The sequence below is a fragment of the Pseudophryne corroboree genome, chromosome 4 (genome assembly GCF_028390025.1).
Source record: "Pseudophryne corroboree isolate aPseCor3 chromosome 4, aPseCor3.hap2, whole genome shotgun sequence".
In the NCBI taxonomy this organism is placed as follows: Eukaryota; Metazoa; Chordata; class Amphibia; order Anura; family Myobatrachidae; genus Pseudophryne; species Pseudophryne corroboree.
This window is the reverse complement of record NC_086447.1, coordinates 905,441,745-905,465,970: the sequence shown is the minus strand read 5'-3', so window position 1 is coordinate 905,465,970 and position 24,226 is coordinate 905,441,745. Positions and strand designations below refer to the sequence as shown.

At 47.4% G+C, this 24,226-nt stretch overlaps 1 protein-coding gene across 2 annotated transcripts in view; it reads right to left on the bottom strand.

Annotated features, from left to right (window-relative positions):
• The window catches only part of LCLAT1 (lysocardiolipin acyltransferase 1), a 299,303-nt gene extending 275,369 nt beyond the window's left edge, over nt 1–23,934 (bottom strand). Inside the window, exon 1 of one of the 2 annotated variants that reach the window (XM_063918936.1) lies at nt 23,712–23,934. The gene's annotated coding sequence lies outside the window, so the exon portion shown is untranslated. Of the gene's footprint in view, nt 1–23,450; nt 23,677–23,711 lie in introns of those variants that run through there. The other variant, XM_063918935.1, reaches the window with a different exon arrangement.
• Between the last annotated feature and the right edge of the window lie 292 nt (nt 23,935–24,226).

Here is a 24,226-nt window from a genome sequence, read left to right as displayed (position 1 = left end):
GCAGGAAATGCAGGAATCGACCGAGTTGAAATTCCTCCGTGGGGGCCTTCCTGGCCTCACACCACGCAACATATTTTCGCCAAATGCAGTGATAATGTTGTGCGGTCACCTCCTTCCTGGCTTTGACCAGGGTAGGTATGACCTCTTCCGGAATGCCTTTTTCCCTTAGGATCCGGCGTTCAACCGCCATGCCGTCAAACGCAGCCGCGGTAAGTCTTGGAACAGACAGGGTCCTTGCTGAAGCAAGTCCCTTCTTAACGGCAGAGGCCATGGGTCCTCTGTGAGCATCTCTTGAAGTTCCGGGTACCAAGTCCTCCTTGGCCAATCCGGAGCCACGAGTATAGTTCTTACTCCTCTCCGTCTTATAATTCTCAGTACCTTGGGTATGAGAGGAAGAGGAGGGAACACATACACTGACTGGTACACCCACGGTGTTACCAGAGCGTCCACAGCTATTGCCTGAGGGTCCCTTGACCTGGCGCAATACCTGTCCAGTTTTTTGTTGAGGCGGGACGCCATCATGTCCACCTTTGGTTTTTCCCAACGGTTCACAATCATGTGGAAGACTTCCGTGTGAAGTCCCCACTCTCCCGGGTGGAGGTCGTGCCTGCTGAGGAAGTCTGCTTCCCAGTTGTCCACTCCCGGAATGAACACTGCTGACAGTGCTATCACATGATTTTCCGCCCAGCGAAGAATCCTTGCAGCTTCTGCCATTGCCCTCCTGCTTCTTGTGCCGCCCTGTCTGTTTACGTGGGCGACTGCCGTGATGTTGTCCGACTGGATCAGCACCGGCTGACCTTGAAGCAGAGGTCTTGCTAGGCATAGAGCATTGTAAATTGCCCTTAGCTCCAGTATATTTATGTGGAGAGAAGTCTCTAGACTTGACCACGTTCCCTGGAAATTTCTTCCCTGTGTGACTGCTCCCCAGCCTCTCAGGCTGGCATCCGTGGTCACCAGGATCCAATCCTGAATGCCGAATCTGCGGCCCTCTAGTAGATGAGCACTCTGCAGCCACCACAGAAGAGACACCCTTGTCCTCGGAGACAGGGTTATCCGCTGATGCATCTGAAGATGCGATCCGGACCATTTGTCCAGCAGATCCCACTGAAAAGTTCTTGCGTGAAATCTGCCGAATGGAATCGCTTCGTAAGAAGCCACCATTTTTCCCAGGACCCTTGTGCAATGATGCACTGACACTTTTCCTGGTTTTAGGAGGTTCCCGACTAGCTCTGATAACTCCCTGGCTTTCTCCTCCGGGAGAAACACCTTTTTCTGGACTGTGTCCAGAATCATCCCTAGGAACAGCAGACGTGTCGTCGGGATCAGCTGCGATTTTGGAATATTTAGAATCCACCCGTGCTGTTGTAGCAGTACCCGAGATAGTGCTACTCCGACCTCCAACTGTTCCCTGGACTTTGCGCTTATCAGGAGATCGTCCAAGTAAGGGATAATTAAGACGCCTTTTCTTCGAAGAAGAATCATCATTTCGGCCATTACCTTGTTAAAGACCCGGGGTGCCGTGGACAATCCAAACGGCAGCGTCTGAAACTGATAATGACAGTTCTGTACTACGAACCTGAGGTACCCTTGGTGAGAAGGGCAAATTGGGACATGAAGGTAAGCATCCTTGATGCCCAGGGACACCATATAGTCCCCTTCTTCCAGGTTCGCTATCACTGCTCTGAGTGACTCCATCTTGAATTTGAACCTTTGTATGTAAGTGTTCAAAGATTTCAGATTTAGAATAGGTCTTACCGAGCCGTCTGGCTTCGGTACCACAAATAGTGTGGAATAATACCCCTTTCCCTGTTGTAGGAGGGGTACTTTGATTATCACCTGCTGGGAATACAGCTTGTGAATTGCTTCCAATACTGCCTCCCTGTCGGAGGGAGACGTTGGTAAAGCAGACTTCAGGAACCTGCGAGGGGGAGACGTCTCGAATTCCAATCTGTACCCCTGGGATACTACCTGTAGGATCCAGGGGTCGGTCCACTTGCAAGTGAGCCCACTGCGCGCTGAAACTCTTGAGACGACCCCCCACCGCACCTGAGTCCGCTTGTAAGGCCCCAGCGTCATGCTGAGGACTTGGCAGAAGCGGTGGAGGGCTTCTGTTCCTGGGAAGAGGCTGTCTGCTGCAGTCTTTTTCCCTTTCCTCTACCCCGGGGCAGATATGACTGGCCTTTTGCCCGCTTGCCCTTATGGGGACGAAAGGACTGAGGCTGAAAAGACGGTGTCTTTTTCTGCTGAGAGGTGAGTTGGGGTAAAAAGGTGGATTTTCCAGCTGTTGCCGTGGCCACCAGGTCCGAAAGACCGACCCCAAATAACTCCTCCCCTTTATACGGCAATACTTCCATATGCCGTTTGGAATCCGCATCAGCTGACCACTGTCGTGTCCATAAACATCTTCTGGCAGAAATGGACATCGCACTTACTCTTGATGCCAGGGTGCAAATATCCCTCTGTGCATCACGCATATATAGAAACGCATCTTTTAAACGCTCTATAGTCAATAAAATACTGTCCCTGTCCAGGGTATCAATATTTTCAGTCAGGGACTCCGACCACGCCACCCCAGCGCTGCACATCCAGGCTGAGGCAATCGCTGGTCGCAGTATAACACCAGTATGTGTGTATATACTTTTTAGGACATTTTCCAGCTTCCTATCAACTGGCTCCTTGAGGGCGGCCGTATCAGGAGACGGTAACGCCACTTGTTTTGATAAGCGTGTGAGTGCCTTATCCACCCTAGGGGGTGTTTCCCAACGCGCCCTAACTTCTGGCGGGAAAGGGTATAATGCCAATAATTTCATAGATATCAGCAATTTTTTATCGGGGGAGACCCACGCATCATCACACACTTCATTTAATTCTTCTGATTCAGGAAAAACTACGGGTAGTTTTTTCACACCCCACATAATACCCTTTTTTGTGGTACTTGTAGTATCAGAAATATGCAAAGCCTCCTTCATTGCCGTGATCATGTAACGTGTGGCCCTACTGGAAAATAAGTTTGTTTCTTCACCGTCGACACTGGAGTCAGTGTCCGTGTCTGTGTCTGTGTCGACCGACTGAGGTAATGGGCGCTTTAGAGCCCCTGACGGTGTTTGAGACGCCTGGACAGGCACTAACTGACTTGCCCGCTGTCTCATGTCGTCAACAGTTTTTTGTAAAGTGCTGACACTATCACGTAATTCCTTAAATAAGACCATCCAGTCAGGTGTCGACTCCCTAGGGGGTGACATCACTAATACAGGCAATTGCTCCGCCTCCACACCATTTTCCTCCTCATACATGTCGACACACGCGTACCGACACACAGCACACACACAGGGAATGCTCTGATAGAGGACAGGACCCCACTAGCCCTTTGGGGAGACAGAGGGAGAGTTTGCCAGCACACACCAGAGCGCTATATATGTATAGGGACAACCTTATAAATAAGTGTTTCTCCCTTATAGCTGCTATATATGTTTTTATATGCCAAATTAGTGCCCCCCCCTCTCTTTTTTACCCTGTTTCTGTAGTGCAGGACTGCAGGGGAGAGTCAGGGAGACGTCCTTCCAGCGGAGCTGTGAGGGAAAATGGCGCTTGTGTGCTGAGGAGATTGGCTCCGCCCCCTTCACGGCGGCCTTTCTCCCGCTTTTTATGAGGTAAAATGGCAGGGGTTAAATACATCCATATAGCCCAGGAGCTATATGTGATGTATTTTTTACCATAAATAGTGTTTTCATTGCGTCTCAGGGCGCCCCCCCCCCAGCGCCCTGCACCCTCAGTGACCGGAGTATGAAGTGTGCTGAGAGCAATGGCGCACAGCTGCAGTGCTGTGCGCTACCTTTCTTGAAGACAAGATGCCTTCTGCCGCCGATTTCTGGACCTCTTCACTCTTCTGGCTCTGTAAGGGGGCCGGCGGCGCGACTCCGGGACCCATCCATGGCTGGGCCTGTGATCGTCCCTCTGGAGCTAATGTCCAGTAGCCAAGAAGCCCAATCCACTCTGCACGCAGGTGAGTTCGCTTCTTCTCCCCTTAGTCCCTCGATGCAGTGAGCCTGTTGCCAGCAGGACTCACTGAAAATAAAAAAACCTAAGTCTATACTTTTATTCTAAGCAGCTCAGGAGAGCTACCTAGATTGCACCCTTCTCGGCCGGGCACAAAAACCTAACTGGAGGCTTGGAGGAGGGTCATAGGGGGAGGAGCCAGTGCACACCACCTAGTCCTAAAGCTTTTACTTTTGTGCCCTGTCTCCTGCGGAGCTGCTAATCCCCATGGTCCTGACAGAGTCCCCAGCATCCACTTAGGACGTCAGAGAAAATAAAATATACTTTCTTTCTAAGAGCTCAGGAGAGCCCCTAGTGTGCACCCAGCTCGGCCGGGCACAAAAATCTAACTGAGGCTTGGAGGAGGGTCATAGTGGGAGGAGCCAGTGCACACCAGGTAGTCTAAAAGCTTTCTTTTAGTTGTGCCCAGACTCCTGCAGAGCCGCTATTCCCCATGGTCCTTTCGGAGTTCCCAGCATCCACTAGGACGTTAGAGAAATAGGGGGTAAGATCTGTATTTTCTACCGTGAGCATTTAAACGGCACCAACATGTATGCAGCAAACACAGGGCATCAAGGCCAGCATCTCATACCCAGCAATGTAAATCCCCAATAATGATAGGAATATTACACCCAACAGTTACTCGCACACCGCCAAGTACAGACCAGCGTCCAGCTATTATACCCCTGATCACACACCTGTTCAGTACTGTAAGCGCTGTAACACACTGGCCGGTTTCTCCCGGATGGCAAAAAGCCGGACAAACTTTGTCCGGCTTTTTGCCATCCGGGAGAAACCGGCAGAGTCTCGCACACAGGACGGCTTTGAGCCGTGTGTGATGCTGTGCGCATGCGCAGCATCAGACACGGCTTGAGAAAAAACCGTTGTGTGTGAAAGCTCCCCTTCACACACACGGTTCACTGGCTGCAAAGACGGCCCGGCGGCCGCCCGGCCGCCGGACCTTCCAGTGGTGAGACCCGGCTGCAACCCGGCAGCCGGGCCGGGGCCGTGCAGTGTGAAGGGACCCTAGCCCTCACACTGTTAACTACAATGCCGGCACGGGAAAAAGCCGTCTGGCTTTTTCCCGGCCGGCAAAAACCGTGTAGTGTGTTTTAGCCCTAAGTACCGCTGATATGCCCGTACACCAGGCGTGCCACAGCCTGCCCCTGCCAGCCTCTCCAGCACTGGTACAGTATACTGACAACACCAACGTTAATAACTAGGCGGAGACACAAACACAGAAAGAGTTGGCAGCCACGTTTTGGAAGCGTTGCTTAACTATATCCTTCAGCGCTGCACAGCTACTTAACATTAATAAATACAATTACAGGAGTTCAATTTGTTAACCTCAATAATCTCCTGCAATTAACAATCCCCCGCAGCTACAGATCGTGTATAGCGGTGCTGTGACTTTGTGAAATACAGGTAATAGCATCCAGCACAGGGCGCACAGGAAGTGGTATTGTCCAGTAACCCGCAGGATAATAATATCGCAGTTGAAGACTTGGCGCCGCACAGGAGATCACACCCCTTTCTCCGCAGCCTTTATAGGAATTGCAGCAGAATGCTGGGTAGGTGGAAGCTTCAACTTCATAATTACAGGCCTATAAAAGAGCGCCTTTATCACTGTATCCACAGCTGAGCCAATCATATCATGTGTCACCCATACTACTGCAGTGTATACACCAGCATATATACACTGCTCAAAAAATAAAGGGAACACTAAAATAACACATCCTAGATCTGAATGAATGAAATATTTTTATTAAATACTTTGTTCTTTACATAGTTGAATGTGCTGACAACAAAATTACACAAAAAATAAGATTTTACTCACCGGTAAATCTATTTCTCGTAGTCCGTAGTGGATGCTGGGACTCCGTAAGGACCATGGGGAATAGCGGCTCCGCAGGAGACTGGGCACAACTAAAGAAAGCTTTAGGACTACCTGGTGTGCACTGGCTCCTCCCTCTATGCCCCTCCTCCAGACCTCAGTTAGGATACTGTGCCCGGAAGAGCTGACACAATAGGAAAAGGATTTTGAATCCCGGGTAAGACTCATACCAGCGACACCAATCACACCGTATAACTCGTGATATTATACCCAGTTAACAGTATGAAATATAACTGTGCCTCACTACAGATGGCTCAGAAAAATAACCCTTTAGTTAGGCAATAACTATATACAAGTATTGCAGACAATCCGCACTTGGGATGGGCGCCCAGCATCCACTACGGACTACGAGAAATAGATTTACCGGTGAGTAAAATCTTATTTTCTCTGACGTCCTAAGTGGATGCTGGGACTCCGTAAGGACCATGGGGATTATACCAAAGCTCCCAAACGGGCGGGAGAGTGCGGATGACTCTGCAGCACCGAATGGGCAAAGTCTAGGTCCTCCTCAGCCAGGGTGTCAAACTTGTAGAATTTAGCAAATGTGTTTGACCCCGACCAAGTAGCTGCTCGGCAAAGTTGTAAAGCCGAGACCCCTCGGGCAGCCGCCCAAGAAGAGCCCACCTTCCTCGTGGAATGGGCTTTCACTGATTTAGGATGCGGCAGTCCAGCCGCAAAATGTGCAAGCTGAATCGTACTACAGATCCAGCGAGCAATAGTCTGCTTTGAAGCAGGAGCACCCAGCTTGTTGGGTGCATACAGGATAAATAGCGAGTCAGTTTTCCTGACTCCAGCCGTCCTGGAAACATATATTTTCAGGGCCCTGACTACGTCCAGTAACTTGGAGTCCTCCAAGTCCCACGTAGCCGCAGGCACCACAATAGGTTGGTTCACATGAAAAGCTGATACCACCTTAGGAAGGAATTGGGAACGAGTCCTCAATTCCGCCCTATCCATATGAAAATCAGATAAGGGCTTTTGCATGACAAAGCCGCCAATTCTGATACACGCCTGGCCGACGCCAAGGCCAACAGCATGACCACTTTCCACGTGAGGTATTTTAGCTCTACGGATTTAAGAGGCTCAACCCAATGCGACTTCAGGAAATCCAACACCACGTTGAGATCCCACGGTGCCACTAGAGGCACAAACGGGGGCTGAATATGCAGCACTCCCTTAACAAAAGTCTGAACTTCAGGCAGTGAAGCCAGTTCTTTTTGGAAGAAAATGTACAGAGCCGAAATCTGGACCTTAATGGAACCTAATTTTAGGCCCGTAGTCACTCCTGACTGTAGGAAGTGCAGAAATCGACCCAGTTGAAATTCCTCTGTTGAGGCCTTCCTGGCCTCACACTAAGCAACATATTTTTGCCATATTCGGTGATAATATTTTGCGATCACATCTTTCCTAGCCTTAATCAGCGTAGGAAAGACTTCCTCCGGAATGCCCTTTTCCTTAGGATCCGGTGTTCAACCGCCATGCCGTCAAACACAGCCGTGGTAAGCCTTGGAACAGGCAGGGCCCCTGCTGCAGCAGGTCCTGTCTGAGCGGCAGAGGCCAAGGGTCCTCTGAGATCATTTCTTGAAGTTCTGGGTACCAAGCTCTTCTTGGCCAATCCGGAACCACGAGTATAGTTCTTACTCCTCTCCTTCGTAGTATTCTCAGTACCTTGGGTATGAGAGGCAAAGGAAGGAACACATACACCGACTGGTACACCCACGGTGTTACCAGAGCGTCCACAGCTATCGCCTGAGGGTCCCTTGACCTGGCGCAATATCTTTTTAGCTTTTTGTTGAGGCGGGACACCGTCATGTCCACCTGTGGCCTTTCCCAATGGTGTACAATCATTTTGAAGACTTCTGGATGAAGTCCCCACTCTCCCGGGTGGAGCTCGTGCCTGCTGAGAAAGTCTGCTTCCCAGTTGTCCACTCCGGGAATGAACACTGCTGACAGTGCTAACACATGATTTTACGCCCATCGGAAAATCCTTGTGGCTTCTGCCATCACCATCCTGCTTCTTGTGCCGCCCTGCTGGTTTACATGGGCGACCGCCGTGATGATGTCTGACTGGATCAGCACCGGCTGGTGTTGAAGCAGGGGTCTAGCCTGACTTAGGGCATTGTGAATGGCCCTTAGTCCCAGAATATCTATGTGTAGGGAAGTCTCCTGACTTGACCACAGTCCCTGGACGTTACTTCCCTGTGTGACTGCCCCCCAGCCTCGAAGGCTGGCATCCGTGGTCACCAGGACCCAGTCCTGTATGCCGAATCTGCGGCCCTCTAGAAGATGAGCACTCTGCAGCCACCACAACAGCGACACCCTGGCCCTTGGAGACAGGGTTATCAGCCGATGCATCTGAAGATGCGACCCGGACCACTTGTCCAACAGATCCCACTGGAAGATCCTTGCATGGAACCTGCCGAATGGAATTTCTTCGTAAGAAGCTACCATCTTTCCCAGGACTCGCGTGCATTGATGCAGCGACACCTGTATTTGTATTAGGAGGTCTCCGACTAGAGATGACAACTCCTTGGCCTTCTCCTCCGGGAGAAACCCTTTTTCCTGTTCTGTGTCCAGAACCATACCCAGGAACAGTAGACGCGTCGTAGGAACCAGCTGCGACTTTGGACTATTCAGAATCCAGCCGTGCTGTTGTAGCACTTCCCGAGATAGTGCTACTCCGACGAACAACTGCTCCCTGGACCTCACCTTTATAAGGAGATCGTCCAAGTACGGGATAATTATAACTCCCTTTTTTCGAAGGAGTATCATCATTTCAGCCATTACCTTGGTAAATACCCTCGGTGCCGGGGACAGACCAACGGCAACGTCTGGAATTGGTAATGACAGTCCTGTACCACAATTTTGAGGTACTCCTGGTGAGGAGGGTAAATGGGGACATGCAGGTAAGCATCCTTGATGTCCAGTGATACCATGTAATCCCCTTCGTCCAGGCTTGCAATAACCGCCCTGAGCGATTCCATTTTGAACTTGAACCTTCGTATATAAGTGTTCAAGGATTTCAATTTTAGAATGGGCCTCACCGAACCGTCTGGTTTCGGTACCACAAACATTGTGGAATAGTAACCCCGGCCTTGTTGAAGGAGGGGTACCTTGATTATCACCTGCTGGAAGTACAGCTTGTGAATTGCCGCCAGTACTGTCTCTCCTCGAGGGAAGCAGGCAAGGCTGATTTGAGGTAACGGGGAGGGGGAGTCGCCTCGAACTCCAGCTTGTATCCCTGTGATACTACTTGCAGAACCCAGGGATCCACCTGTGAGCGAGCCCACTGGTCGCTTAAGTTCCCGAGACGCGCCCCCACCGCACCTGGCTCCACCTGTGGAGCCCCAGCGTCATGCGGTGGACTCAGAGGAAGCGGGGGAAGATTTTTGATCCTGGGAACTGGCTGTCTGGTGCAGCTTTTTCCCTCTTCCCTTGTCTCTGTGCAGAAAGGAAGCGCCTTTGACCCGCTTGCTTTTCTGAAGCCGAAAGGACTGTACCTTATAATACGGTGCTTTCTTAGGCTGTGAGGAAACTTGAGGTAATTTTTTTTTCCTTCCCAGCAGTTGCTGTGGATACGAGGTCCCAGAGACCATCCCCAAACAATTCCTCACCCTTATAAGGCAGAATCTTCATGTGCCTTCTAAAGTCAGCATCGCCTGTCCACTGCCGGGTCCCTAATACCCTCCTGGAAGAATGGACATTGCATTAATTCTGGATGCCAGCCGGCAAATATCCCTCTGTGCATCCCTCATATATAAGACGACTTCTTTAATATGCTCTATGGTTAGCAAATAGTATCCCTGTCCTGACAGGGTAATAGACCACGCTGCAGCAGCACTAGTCATGCTGAGGCAATTGCAGGTCTCAGTAAAGTACCTGAGTGTGTATATACAGACAGACTTCAGGATAGCCTTCTGCTTTTTATCAGCAGGCTCCTTCAAAGTGGCCGTATTCTAAGACGGCAGTGCCACCTTTTTTGACAAACGTGTGAGCGCCTTATCCACCCTAGGGGATATCTCCCAACGTGACCTATCCTCTGGCGGGAAAGGGTACGCCATCAGTAACTTTTTAGAAATTACCAGTTTCTTATCGGGGGAACCCACGCTTCTTCACACACTTCATTCAGTCATCTGATGGGGGAACAAAACACTGTCTGCTTTTTCTCCCCAAACATAAAACCCCTTTTTTGTGGTACCTGGGTTAATGTCAGAAATGTGTAACACATTTTTCATTGCCGAGATCATGCAACGGATGTTCCTAGTGGATTGTGTATATGTCTCAACCTCGTCGACACTGGAATCATACTCCGTGTCGACATCTGTGTCTGCCATCTGAGGTAGCGGGCGTTTTTGAGCCCCTGATGGCCTTTGAGACGCCTGGGCAGGCGCGGGCTGAGAAGCCGGCTGTCCCACAGCTGTTACGTCATCCAGCCTTTTATGTAAGGAGTTGACACTGTCGGTTAATACCTTCCACCTATCCATCCACTCTGGTGTCGGCCCCCCAGGGGGCGACATCACATTTATCGGCATCTGCTCCGCCTCCACATAACCTTCCTCCTCAAACATGTCGACACCGCCGTACTGACACACCGCACACACACAGAATGCTCTGACTGAGGACAGGACCCCACAAAGTCCTTTGGGGAGACAGAGAGAGAGTATGCCAGCACACACCAGAGCTATATATAATGCAGGGATTAACACTATAACTGAGTGATTTTTTCCCAATAGCTGCTTGTACACAAAATTGCGCCTAAATTTAGTGCCCCCCCTCTCTTTTTAACCCTTTGAGCTTGAAAACTACAGGGGAGAGCCTGGGGAGCTGTCTTCCAGCTGCACTGTGAAGAGAAAATGGCGCCAGTGTGCTGAGGGAGATAGCCCCGCCCCTTTTTCGGCTGACTTTTCTCCCGCTTTTTTTATGGATTCTGGCAGGGGTATTTATCACATATATAGACTCTGGGACTATATATTGTGATTTTTTTGCCAGCCAAGGTATGAATATTGCTGCTCAGGGCGCCCCCCCCCAGCGCCCTGCACCCATCAGTGACCGGAGTGTGAGGTGTGCATGAGGAGCAATGGCGCACAGCTGCAGTGCTGTGCGCTACCTTGTTGAAGACCGAAGTCTTCTGCCGCCGATTTCCAGGACCATCTTCATGCTTCTGGCTCTGTAAGGGGGACGGCGGCGCGGCTCCGGGACCGAACGATCGAGGTCAGGTCCTGTGTTCGATCCCTCTGGAGCTAATGGTGTCCAGTAGCCTAAGAAGCCCAAACTATCTCCAGTCAGGTAGGTTCGCTTCTTCTCCCCTTAGTCCCTCGTAGCAGTGAGTCTGTTGCCAGCAGATCTCACTGAAAATAAAAAACCTAAAATATACTTTCTTTTCTAGGAGCTCAGGAGAGCCCCTAGTGTGCATCCAGCTCAGCCGGGCACAAGATTCTAACTAAGGTCTGGAGGAGGGTCATAGTGGGAGGAGCCAGTGCACACCAGGTAGTCCTAAAGCTTTCTTTAGTTGTGCCCAGTCTCCTGCGGAGCCGCTATTCCCCATGGTCCTTACGGAGTCCCAGCATCCACTTAGGACGTCAGAGAAATTATCAATGGAAATCAAATTTATTAACCCATGGAGGTCTGGATTTAGAGTCACCCTCAAAATGAAAGTGGAAAAACACACTACAGGCTGATCCAACTTTGATGTAATGTCCTTAAAACAAGTCAAAATGAGGCTCAGTAGTGTGTGTGGCCTCCACGTGCCTGTATGACCTCCCTACAACGCCTGGGCATGCTCCTGATGAGGTGGCGGATGGTCTCCTGAGGGATCTCCTCCCAGACCTGGACTAAAGCATCCGCCAACTCCTGGACAGTCTGTGGTTGGTGGATGGAGCGAGACATGATGTCCCAGATGTACTCAATTGGATTCAGGTCTGGGGAACGGGCGGGCCAGTCCATAGCATCAATGCCTTCGTCTTGCAGGAACTGCTGACACACTTCAGCCACATGAGGTCTAGCATTGTCTTGCATTAGGAGGAACCCAGGGCCAACCGCACCAGCATATGGTCTCACAAGGGGTCTGAGGATCTCATCTCGGTACCTAATGGCAGTCGGGCTACCTCTGGCGAGCACATGGAGGGCTGTGCGGCCCCCCAAAGAAATGCCACCCCACACCATTACTGACTCACTGCCAAACCGGTCATGCTGGAGGATGTTGCAGGCAGCAGAACGTTCTCCTTGGCGGCTCCAGACTCTGTCACGTCTGTCACATGTGCTCAGTGAGAACCTGCTTTCATCTGTGAAGAGCACAGGGTGCCAGTGGCGAATTTGCCAATCTTGGTGTTCTCTGGCAAATACCAAACGCCCTGCACGGTGTTGGGCTGTAAGCACACCCCCACCTGTGGACGTCGGGCCCTCATACCACCCTCATGGGGTCTGTTTCTCATCATTTGAGTAGACACATGCACATTTGTGGCTTGCTGGAGGTCATTTTGCAGGGCTCTGGCAGTGCTCCTCCTGTTCCTCCTGGCACAAAGGCGGAGGTAGCGGTCCAGCTGCTGGGTTGTTGCCCTCCTACGGCCTCCTCCACGTCTCCTGATGTACTGGCCTGTCTCCTGGTAGCGCCTCCATGCTCTGGACACTACGCTGACAGACACAGCAAACCTTCTTGCCACAGCTCGCATTGATGTGCCATCCTGGATGAGCTGCACTACCTGAGCCACTTGTGTGGGTTGTAGGGAGGTCATACAGGCACGTGGAGGCCACACACACTACTGAGCCTCATTTTGACTTGTTTTAAGGACATTACATCAAAGTTAGATCAGCCTGTAGTGTGTTTTTCCACTTTAATTTTGACTGTGACTCCAAACCCAGACCTCCATTTGTTAATAAATTTGATTTCCATTGATCATTTTTGTGAGAGTTTGTTGTCAGCACATTCAACTATGTAAAGAACAAAGGGGTCGATTCTATTCGGCAACTTAAGAATAGCGCCGGGAATTAGCTACCGACGCTATTCAATTCAGCTCCAGTTAAGTCGGCGATGTCCCGTTCTCGCCGACTTAACAGGTAGTTTTGTCGGGAGAACGGGCAATCTCCGACTTAACTACCCGCGGCGATGCTGATTCCCGACAGAATCAGCCTCGCGCCGGCCGCGAGGCAGCACTTTTGTTGGGTTTCTTCTCTCATCCCCCGGGGATGAGAGAAGAATTCCCGACAATTGCGGGTCACTAGCAGCTGAATTGAATAGCGTCGGGAGCTAATTCCCGGCGCTATTCTTAAGTTGCCGAATAGAATCGACCCCAAAGTATTTAATAAGAATATTTCATTCATTCAAATCTAGGATGTGTTATTTTAGTGTTCCCTTTATTTTTTTGAGCAGTGTGTATATATATATATATATATATATATATATATATATATATAGTGGTAACTGAAGGGGTAGCAGTACTGTATATATTGGTGTATGGGCAATGTATACAGCACTAATGTATATGCATATTAGTGTATACTGCACAGTGTATATAGCAGCATATAGCAGTGTGTAAGGCACACAGCAGCAGCAATACACAGCACTATATATACACATACACTACCAGTGTATAGGGCAGTGTATATACAGCAGTGTATAAGGGACACAGCACTATATATACACATACAGTACCAGTGCATAGGGCACAGTGTATAAACAGCAGTGTATATGGGACATAGCACTATATATATATATATATATATATATATATATATATATATATATATATATATATATATATATATATATACACACATACATACATACATATATATATATATATATATACACATACACTACCAGTGTATAGGGCACACTGTATACACAGCAGTGTATAGGGGACAAAGCACTATATAGTATTCACTCTAGCAGTGGGGCAGGGCAGGGCGCCGGAGTGTGAGGGGCAGAAGTGTGCGCACGGCGAAGCCGAGCGAGCGACGAAGGGGGGCGTGGTCATGCAAATAGGGGGCGTCACCAAACGACGTCCTACAAGTGGGCGGTTCAGCCCACAGACAGGTGGCGTGGGTGGTGTCACTCTTGGGTGCGTGCCCAGCACCTACGGAGGTGCTGGGCTTCCTCCAAGCTCTCCCACAGCGTGAATGGATGCTACGCGCATGCGCACGGCATCTTTACACGCTGGGAGGGCAGAAAGAGGGCAGCTGTTTTAGCAGGGCGCCGCAGAAAGGGCAGGGCGGGTTTTGCCCTTAAAAAATCGGGCAGGGCGCGGCGCCCTGCTAAAACAGCCTAGAGCAGAGGTTCTCAAACTCGGTCCTCGGGGGCACACACACTGCATGTTTTGCAGGTAACCCAGCAGGTGCACAAGTGTATTAATTACTTACTGACACATTTTAAAAGGTCCACAGGTGGAGCTAATTATTTCACTTGTGATTCTGTGAGGAGACCTGCAAAACATGCACTGTGTGGGCCCCCGAGGACCGAGTTTGAGAACCTCTGGCCTAGAGTGAACACTAACTATATATACATACACTAGCAGTGTATAGGGCACAATGTATATACAGCAGTGTATAAGGGACATAGCACTATATATAATGCATACCTTGCAGACAAACAGTGGTAGTTGCTCAATCATTCCTGGAGATAATCATATATCAGGTGCTAGAAAGGGGGAGTGGTCACAAACAAACAGCAGACAGAGAGGGGGGGGTGCTTGCTCCCCCCCCCCTCCCCCACACACACTATACCTGAACCTATCTGGTAATAGAATTTCAGAGAAATTGGTCACATGCGTTTGCAAAGACATGTTTAGCTGCTGGCCGCGTCAAGGCTTCTCCGATATCAGCAGTCCTAACACTACATAATGGCAGTGCCCACATAGGGCCATGTGATTTGTCTAAAGTAAAGCCTCATGATAAAGGCTATTACTAAAAAACATCCAGACAGAGGGCTACACTACCAGTGTATAGGGTACAGTGTATATACAGCAGTGTATAAGGGACACAGCAGCAGCACTATATATGCATGCAGTAGATATACAGACATATAAGGGACATAGCTATATATATATATATATATCTATATCTATAACATACAGTACCAGTGTATAGGGCACAGTGTATATGCAGCAGTGTATAAGGGACATGGCACATATATATATATATATATATATATATATATATATATATATATATATTACATACCGCACCAGTGTATAGGGCAGTGTGTATAGCAGCATATAGCAGGGTATGAGGGACATAGCACTATATATAATATATACCGCACCAGTGTATAGGGCACAGTGTGTATAGCAGCATATAGCAGGGTATAAGGGACATAGCACTGTATATAATATATACAGCACCAGTGTATAGGGCAGTGTGTATAGCAGCAAATAGGGTATAAGGGACACAGCACTATATATAATAGTACATAGAGCGGGGTATCAGGGCCAGGGCGGGGGTTTATGGGACATTGCACTATATATACATACAGCACAGTGTATATACAGCGAGGTATCAGTGCCGGAGCGGGGTATATGAGCACTGCTGCTATTATACATACAGATATGAGCCGGGTCACCTCTCTCCTCCTGCCGCCGCCCAGCTGTGCCCCATCCAGCGCCTCTCCAGGAAGGTGACGAGCGGTACCGGCAGCTGCTGCTCCTCCTCAGTCACTGACAGATGCCGGGATCCGGCAGAGTGACGTCACATCGTCGCAGCAGCTCTGCCGTCGCATGACGCGGGGGGAGCATGACGTATATGTACTAACAGCTGTGAGTGACCGCCATGCGCTGCCTCGCCCGGGGGCTCTGTGTGCTACTGATAATCATCACCACCAGTACCCCCATATCACTAACACCTACTGTACTCATCATTACTAACATTATATCCCCGTATTATACTGTCATCACCACCAATACCCCCATATCACTAACACCTACTGTACTCATCATTACTAACATTATATCCCCATATTATACTGTCATCACCAGTACCCCCATATCACTAACACCTCCTGTACTCATCATTACTAACATTATATCCCCATATTATACTGTCATCACCACCAATACACCCATATCACTAACACCTACTGTACTCATTACTAACATTATATCCCCATATTATACTGTCATCACCAGTACCCCATATCACTAACACCTACAGTACTCATCATTACTAACATTATATCCCCATATTATACTACCATCATCACCAGTACCCCCATATCACTAACACCTACTGTACTCATTACTAACATTATATCCCCATATTATACTGTCATCACCAGTACCCCATATCACTGACACCTCCTGTACTCATCATTACTAACATTATATCCCCGTATTATACTACCATCATCACCAGTACCCCCATATCACTAACACCTACTGTACTCATCATTACTAACATTATATCCCCATATTATACTACCATCATCACCAGTACCCCCATATCACTAACACCTACTGTACTCATTACTAACATTATATCCCCATATTATACTGTCATCACCAGTACCCCATATCACTGACACCTCCTGTACTCATCATTACTAACATTATATCCCCGTATTATACTACCATCATCACCAGTACCCCCATATCACTAACACCTACTGTACTCATCATTACTAACATTATATTCCCATATTATACTGTCATCACCACCAGTACCCCCATATCACTGACACCTCCTGTACTCATCATTACTAACATTATATCCCCGTATTATACTACCATCATCACCAGTACCCCCATATCACTAACACCTACTGTACTCATCATTACTAACATTATATCACCATATTATACTGTCATCGCCACCAATACCCCCATATCACTGACACCTCCTGTACTCATCATTACTAACATTATATCCCCATATTATACTGTCATCACCACCAATACACCCATATCACTACCACACTGTACTCATCATTACTAACATTATATCCCCATATTATACTGTCATCACCAGTACCCCATATCACTAACACCTACTGTACTCATCATTACTAACATTATATCCCCATATTATACTGTCATCACCAGTACCCCCATATCACTGACACCTCCTGTACTCATCATTACTAACATTATATCCCCATATTATACTACCATCATCACCAGTACCCCCATATCACTGACACCTCCTGTACTCATCATTACTAACATTATATCCCCATATTATACTACCATCATCACCAGTACCCCCATATCACTGACACCTCCTGTACTCATCATTACTAACATTATATCCCCATATTATACTACCATCATCACCAGTACCCCCATATCACTAACACCTACTGTACTCATCATTACTAACATTATATCCCCGTATTATACTACCATCATCACCAGTACCCCCATATCACTGACACCTCCTGTACTCATCATTACTAACATTATATCCCCATATTATACTGTCATCACCAGTACCCCATATCACTGACACCTCCTGTACTCATCATTACTATTATATCCCCGTATTGTACTACCATCATCACCAGTACCCCCATATCACTACCACCTACTGTACTCATCATTACTAACATTATATCCCCATATTATACTGTCATCACCAGTACCCCCATATCACTGACACCTACTGTACTCATCATTACTAACATTATATCCCCGTATTATACTACCATCATCACCAGTACCCCCATATCACTAACACCTACTGTACTCATCATTACTAACATTATATCCCCATATTATACTGTCATCACCAGTACCCCCATATCACTGACACCTCCTGTACTCATCATTACTAACATTATATCCCCATATTATACTGTCATCACCAGTACCCCCATATCACTAACACCTACTGTACTCATCCTTACTAACATTATATCCCCATATTATACGGTCATCACCACCAGTACCCCCATGTCACTACCACCTACTGTACTCATCATTACTAACATTATATCCCCATATTATACTGTCGTCATCATCACCAGTACCCCCATATCACTAACACCTCCTGTACTCATCATTACTAACATTATATCCCCATATTATACTGTCATCACCAGTACCCCCATATCACTGACACCTCCTGTACTCATCATTACTAACATTATATCCCTGTATTGTACTACCATCATCACCAGTACCCCCATATCACTACCACCTACTGTACTCATCATTACTAACATTATATCCCCATATTATACTGTAATCACCAGTACCCCCATATCACTGACACCTCCTGTACTCATCATTACTAACATATCCCCATATTATACTGTCATCACCAGTACCCCCATATCACTGACACCTCCTGTACTCATCATTACTAACATTATATCCCCGTATTATACTACCATCATCACCAGTACCCCATATCACTGACACCTACTGTACTCATCATTACTAACATTATATCCCCATATTATACGGTCATCATCACCAGTACCCCCATATCACTAACACCTACTGTACTCATAATTACTAACATTATATCCCCATATTATACTGTCATCACCACCAATACCCCCATATCACTACCACCTACTGTACTCATCATTACTAACATTATATCCCCATATTATACTGTCATCACCAGTACCCCCATATCACTGACACCTCCTGTACTCATCATTACTAACATTATATCCCCGTATTATACTACCATCACCACCAGTACCCCCATATCACTACCACCTACTGTACTCATCATTACTAACATTATATCCCCATATTATACTGTCATCACCAGTACCCCCATATCACTGACACCTCCTGTACTCATCATTACTAACATTATATCTCCGTATTATACTACCATCATCACCAGTACCCCATATCACTGACACCTACTGTACTCATCATTACTAACATTATATCCCGATATTATACTGTCATCACCAGTACCCCATATCACTGACACCTCCTGTACTCATCATTACTAACATTATATCCCCATATTATACTGTCATCACCACCAGTACCCCATATCACTAACACCTACTGTACTCATAATTACTAACATTATATCCCCATATTATACTGTCATCACCACCAATACCCCCATATCACTACCACCTACTGTACTCATAATTACTAACATTATATCCCCATATTATACTGTCATCACCAGTACCCCCATATCACTGACACCTCCTGTACTCATCATTACTAACATTATATCCCCATATTATACTGTCATCATCACCAGTACCCCCATATCACTAACATCTACTGTACTCATTATTACTAACATTATATCCCCGTATTATACTACCATCATCACCAGTACCCCCATATCACTGACACCTCCTGTACTCATCATTACTAACATTATATCCCCATATTATACTGTCATCACCACCAGTACCCCCATATCACTGACACCTACTGTAGTCATTACTAACATTATATCCCCATATTATACTGTCATCACCACCAATACCCCCATATCACTACCACCTACTGTACTCATCATTACTAACATTATATCCCCATATTATACTGTCATCACCAGTACCCCCATATCACTGACACCTCCTGTACTCATCATTACTAACATTATATCCCCGTATTATAATACCATCATCACCAGTACCCCCATATCACTGACACCTACTGTACTCATCATTACTAACATTATATCCCCATATTATACTGTCATCACCAGTACCCCCATATCACTAACACCTACTGTACTCATTATTACTAACATTATATCCCTGTATTATACTACCATCATCACCAGTACCCCCATATCACTACCACCTACTGTACTCATCATTACTAACATTATATCCCCATATTATACTGTCATCACCAGTACCCCCATATCACTGACACCTCCTGTACTCATCATTACTAACATTATATCCCCATATTATACTGTCATCACCACCAGTACCCCCATATCACTGACACCTCCTGTACTCATCATTACTAACATTATATCCCCATATTATACTGTCATCACCACCAGTACCCCCATATCACTGACACCTCCTGTACTCATCATTACTAACATTATATCCCCATGTTATACTACCATCATCACCAGTACCACCATATCACTGACACCTACTGTACTCATCATTACTAACATTATATCCCCATATTATACTGTCATCACCAGTACCCCCATATCACTGACACCTCCTGTACTCATCATTACTAACATTATATCCCCATATTATACTACCATCATCACCAGTACCCCATATTATTGACACCTACTGTACTCATCATTACTAACATTATATCCCCGTATTATACTGTCATCACCAGTACCCCCATATCACTAACACCTCCTGTACTCATCACTAACATTATATCCCCATATTATACTACCATCATCACCAGTACCCCATATCACTGACACCTCCTGTACTCATCATTACTAACATTATATCCCCATATTATACTACCATCATCACCAGTACCCCCATATCATTGACACCTACTGGTGTACTGGTAGTGATGATTATCGGCAGCACAGTAGCTCACAGAGCCCCTGGGTGGGGCAGCGCATGGCGGTCACACACAGCTGTTAGTACATACACGTCATGCTCCCCCGGCCCCCCATGACGGCAGAGCTGGAAGTGTATGTGTATATATAGTGCTGTGTCCGTTATACACTGCTGTATATACACTGTGCCCTATATACTGGTAGTGTCTGTGTATATATAGTGCTGTGTCCGTTATACACTGCTGTATATACACTGTGCCCTATACACTGCTAGTGTATGTGTCTATATAGTGCTGTGTCCCTTATACACTGCTGTATATACACTGTGCCCTGTACACTGCTAGTGTATGTGTCTATATAGTGCTGTGTCCCTTATACACTGCTGTATATACACCGTGCCCTATACACTGCTAGTGTATGTGTCTATATAGTGCTGTGTCCCTTATACACTGCTGTATATACACCGTGCCCTATACACTGGTACTGTATGTGTCTATATAGTGCTGTGTCCGTTATACACTGCTGTATATACTAGTGTTCACTCTAGGGGACGGGACGGGCAGGGCAGGGCGCGGGTCCGTGAGGGGCACAAGCGCATGTGCCAAAAAGGGGCAAGGCCATGCTAATATGGGGCGTGGCCACTTGCACGTAATGCAAGTGGGCGGTTCAGTCCACAGAAGGGGTCATGGGCGGCCAACGCCGTCACTGTTGGGGGCGTGCCCAGCACCTACGGAGGTGCTGGGCTTCCCCCAAGCTCTCCGTCAGCGTAAAGGGATGCCGCGCGCTTTACACGCTAAGAGGGCAGAAAGCGGGCGGCTGTTTTAGCAGGGCGCCACAGAAAAGGCAGGGCGGGTTTTGCCCTTAAAAAATCGGGCAGGGCGCGGCGCCCTGCTAAAACAGCCTAGCGTGAACACTATATACACTGTGCCCTATACACTGGTAGTGTATGTGTATATATAGTGCTGTGCCCGTTATACACTGCTGTATATACACTGTGCCCTGTACACTGGTAGTGTATGTGTATATATAGTGCTGTGCCCGTTATACACTGCTGTATATGCATTGTGCCCTGTACACTGGTAGTGTATGTGTATATATAGTGCTGTGCCCGTTATACACTGCTGTATATAGTATACACTGTGCCCTGTACACTGCTAGTGTATGTGTATATATAGTGCTGTGTCCGTTATACACTGCTGTATATACACCGTGCCCTATACACTGCTAGTGTATATATAGTGCTGTGTCCCTTATACACTGCTGTATACACACCGTGCCCTATACACTGCTAGTGTATGAGTATATATAGTGCTGTGTCCGTTATACACGGCTGTATATACACCGTGCCCTACACACTGGTAGTGTATGTGTATATATAGTGCTGTGTCCGTTATACACTGCTGTATATACACCGTGCCCTATACACTGCTAGTGTATGTGTATATATAGTGCTGTGTCCCTTATACACTGCTGTATATACACCGTGCCCTATACACTGCTAGTGTATGTGTATATATAGTGCTGTGTCCATTATACACGGCTGTATATACACCGTGCCCTATACACTGCTAGTGTATGTGTATATATAGTGCTGTGTCCGTTATACACAGCTGTATATACACCGTGCCATATACATTGGTAGTGTATGTGTATATATAGTGCTGTGTCCGTTATACACTGCTGTATATACAACGTGCCCTATACACTGGTAGTGTATGTGTATATATAGTGCTGTGTCCGTTATACACTGCTGTATATACACCGTGCCCTATACACTGCTAGTGTATGTGTATATATAGTGCTGTGTCCGTTATACACTGCTGTATATACACCGTGCCCTATACACTGCTAGTGTATGTGTATATATAGTGCTGTGTCCCTTATACACTGCTGTATATACACCGTGCCCTATACACTGCTAGTGTATATGTATATATAGTGCTGTGTCCGTTATACACGGTTGTATATACACTGTGCCCTATACACTGCTAGTGTATTTGTATATATAGTGCTGTGTCCGTTATACACTGCTGTATATACACCGTACCCTATACACTGCTAGTGTATGTGTATATATAGTGCTGTGTCCGTTATACACTGCTGTATATACACCGTACCCTATACACTGCTAGTGTATGTGTATATATAGTGCTGTGTCCGTTATACACTGCTGTATATACACCGTGCCCTATACACTGGTAGTGTATGTGTATATATAGTGCTGTGTCCCTTATACACTGCTAGTGTATGTGTATATATAGTGCTGTGTCCGTTACACACTGCTGTATATACACCGTGCCCTATACACTGGTAGTGTATGTGTATATATAGTGCTGTGTCCCTTATACGCTGCTGTATATACACCGTGCCCTATACACTGCTAGTGTATATGTATATATAGTGCTGTGTCCGTTATACACGGTTGTATATACACTGTGCCCTATACACTGCTAGTGTATGTGTATATATAGTGCTGTGTCCGTTATACACTGCTGTATATACACCGTACCCTATACACTGCTAGTGTATGTGTATATATAGTGCTGTGTCCGTTATACACTGCTGTATATACACCGTACCCTATACACTGCTAGTGTATGTGTATATATAGTGCTGTGTCCGTTATACACTGCTGTATATACACCGTGCCCTATACACTGGTAGTGTATGTGTATATATAGTGCTGTGTCCCTTATACACTGCTAGTGTATGTGTATATATAGTGCTGTGTCCGTTACACACTGCTGTATATACACCGTGCCCTATACACTGGTAGTGTATGTGTATATATAGTGCTGTGTCCCTTATACGCTGCTGTATATACACTGTGCCCTATACACTGGTAGTGTATGTATATATATAGTGCTGTGTCCGTTACACACTGCTGTATATACACTGTGCCCTATACACTGATAGTGTATGTGTATATATAGTGCTGTGTCTCTTATACACTGCTGTATATACACTGTGCCCTATACACTAGTGGTGTGTGTGTATATATAGTGATGTGTCCGTTACACACTGCTGTATATACACTGTGCACAGGGCCAGAGCCACAAGCAGCCTGTAACCTCAGCAGGCACAGCACAACACTCACCACAATAGGTGCAGTGTCCCAGCAGCAGCAGCAACTCGCAGGCATGGAGAATCAAGCAGTGAGGTCCAGCAGGAAGCGATCCATACCACAGAGATTCTGGTAGTATGTGGGAGAGGAAATCATTCTGAGCAAAGACATCCACAGAGAGGATACTCTGCAGCAGAGAGGATCTCAGGCAGAGGGAGCTCCCCCTGGTGGCCGGACCCCGGCACACAGCAGCAAGTCACAGCACGGAGCAGCAGCACGGGGTGGTCAATTTACCAGCCATATACGAAGGTATGCCCGTGGCCACAGAATCGGACGGTCCAGACCCAGGACAGAGGAGCTGAATGCATCAGGAACAGCACAGACATGTAGGCCCTTCTCCCCCCAGGCACAACACTCCAGCCGGGGGCAGGGCGGCAGGGGAACAGCAGGTACCAGGAGCCCTTCACTGGAAGTTCAGGGATCATGGGTGCATCAAGCCTCCACACAGCTATTCAAAGACTTGACGCAATTTCCAGCAGCGCCATCAGGAAGAACAAAGGGGCAGTACCCAGCCCAGCGCACCGAGGGGGAGAGGCATCGCAGACGGAACGCAAGCAGAGAATTGTTCCAGAGGCAGCAGTCCCCATGTTATCTATCCCCCCATGGAGCATACAGCATCACTTGCAGTATTATGGGAGAGCATGGCCTGCGGCAGGCAGTGGACGACACTTTTCACCAGCAAAGGCATGCAGCCTACAGCACCGGGATTGTCGAGGTTGCAGCTTTCCCAGGCAGGCGGAGAGGCAGGA